Source organism: Musa acuminata, unplaced genomic scaffold (genome assembly GCF_036884655.1).
Source record: "Musa acuminata AAA Group cultivar baxijiao unplaced genomic scaffold, Cavendish_Baxijiao_AAA HiC_scaffold_190, whole genome shotgun sequence".
Classification (NCBI taxonomy): Eukaryota; Viridiplantae; Streptophyta; class Magnoliopsida; order Zingiberales; family Musaceae; genus Musa; species Musa acuminata.
The window spans coordinates 70,001-72,500 of NW_027020462.1; positions in this window are offsets into that span (position 1 = coordinate 70,001).

Genomic DNA, 2,500 nt, shown 5'->3' on the forward strand with positions numbered 1-2,500 from the left:
CGCTTCGCTCGCTGTTCGCCGCTCGCCGCTCGCTCGCGCAGCCAAAAATGGCCAGTTTTGGCCCGTTTTTGGGCTGTTTTGGCCTGTTTTTGGTCTGTTCTGGCGTGGCGCGGTGACCGTCGTGAGCGGAGCAAAACGTCAGCCATCTCAGCACCTTGGAACCCCCCGGGTGGCACAGGGCTGGATGGGGCTTTCGTATAGCAGGGACGGTGCTGCCTCACGCTTCGCTCGCTGTTCGCCGCTCGCCGCTCGCTCGCGCAACCTAAAATGGCCAGTTTTGGCCCGTTTTTGGGCTGTTTTGGCCTGTTTTTGGTCCGTTCTTGCGTGGCACGGCGACCGTCGTGAGCGGAGCAAAACGTCAGCCATCTCAGCACCCTGGAACCCCCCGGGTGGCACAGGGCTGGATGGGGCTTTCGTATAGCAGGGACGGTGCTGCCTCTCGCTTCGCTCGCTGTTCGCCGCTCACCGCTCGCTCGCTCAGCCAAAAATGGCCAGTTTTGGCCCGTTTTTGGGCTGTTTTGGCCTGTTTTTGGTCCGTTCTTGCATGGCGCGGTGACCGTCGTGAGCGGAGCAAAACGTCAGCCATCTCAGCACCCTGGAACCCCCCGGGTGGCACAGGGCTGGATGGGGCTTTCGTATAGCAGGGACGGTGCTGCCTCACGCTTCGCTCGCTGTTCGCCGCTCGCCGCTCGCTCGCGCAGCCAAAAATGACCAGTTTTGGCCCGTTTTTGGGCTGTTTTGGCCTGTTTATGGTCCGTTCTTGCGTGGTGCGGTGACCGTCGTGAGCGGAGCAAAACGTCAGCCATCTCAGCACCCTGGAACCCCCCGGGTGGCACAGGGCTGGATGGGGCTTTCGTATATAGCAGGGACGGTGCTGCCTCTCGCTTCGCTCGCTGTCCGCCGCTCGCCGCTCGCTCGCGCAGCCAAAAATGGCCAGTTTTGGCCCGTTTTTGGGCCGTTTTGGCCAGTTTTTGGCCTGTTCTTGCATTGCGCGGTGACCGTCGAGAGCGGAGCAAAACGTCAGCCATCTCAGCACCCTGGAACCCCCCGGGTGGCACAGGGCTGGATGGGGCTTTCGTATAGCAGGGACGGTGCTGCCTCTCGCTTCGCTCGCTGTCCGCCGCTCGCCGCTCGCTCGTGCAGCCAAAAATGGCCAGTTTTGGCCCGTTTTTGGGCCGTTTTGGCCAGTTTTTGGCCTGTTCTTGCATTGCGCGGTGACCGTCGAGAGCGGAGCAAAACGTCAGCCATCTCAGCACCCTGGAACCCCCCGGGTGGCACAGGGCTGGATGGGGCTTTCGTATAGCAGGGACGGTGCTGCCTCTCGCTTCGCTCGCTGTCCGCCGCTCGCCGCTCGCTCGTGCAGCCAAAAATGGCCAGTTTTGGCCCGTTTTTGGGCCGTTTTGGCCAGTTTTTGGCCTGTTCTTGCATTGCGCGGTGACCGTCGAGAGCGGAGCAAAACGTCAGCCATCTCAGCACCCTGGAACCCCCCGGGTGGCACAGGGCTGGATGGGGCTTTCGTATAGCAGGGACGGTGCTGCCTCTCGCTTCGCTCGCTGTCCGCCGCTCGCCGCTCGCTCGTGCAGCCAAAAATGGCCAGTTTTGGCCCGTTTTTGGGCCGTTTTGGCCAGTTTTTGGCCTGTTCTTGCATTGCGCGGTGACCGTCGAGAGCGGAGCAAAACGTCAGCCATCTCAGCACCCTGGAACCCCCCGGGTGGCACAGGGCTGGATGGGGCTTTCGTATAGCAGGGACGGTGCTGCCTCTCGCTTCGCTCGCTGTCCGCCGCTCGCCGCTCGCTCGTGCAGCCAAAAATGGCCAGTTTTGGCCCGTTTTTGGGCCGTTTTGGCCAGTTTTTGGCCTGTTCTTGCATTGCGCGGTGACCGTCGAGAGCGGAGCAAAACGTCAGCCATCTCAGCACCCTGGAACCCCCCGGGTGGCACAGGGCTGGATGGGGCTTTCGTATAGCAGGGACGGTGCTGCCTCTCGCTTCGCTCGCTGTCCGCCGCTCGCCGCTCGCTCGCGCAGCCAAAAATGGCCAGTTTTGGCCCGTTTTTGGGCCGTTTTGGCCAGTTTTTGGCCTGTTCTTGCATTGCGCGGTGACCGTCGAGAGCGGAGCAAAACGTCAGCCATCTCAGCACCCTGGAACCCCCCGGGTGGCACAGGGCTGGATGGGGCTTTCGTATAGCAGGGACGGTGCTGCCTCTCGCTTCGCTCGCTGTCCGCCGCTCGCCGCTCGCGCAGCCAAAAATGGCCAGTTTTGGCCCGTTTTTGGGCCGTTTTGGCCAGTTTTTGGCCTGTTCTTGCATTGCGCGGTGACCGTCGAGAGCGGAGCAAAACGTCAGCCATCTCAGCACCCTGGAACCCCCCGGGTGGCACAGGGCTGGATGGGGCTTTCGTATAGCAGGGACGGTGCTGCCTCTCGCTTCGCTCGCTGTTCGCCGCTCGCCGCTCGCTCGCGCAGCCAAAAATGGCCAGTTTTGGCCCGTTTTTGGGCTGTTTTGG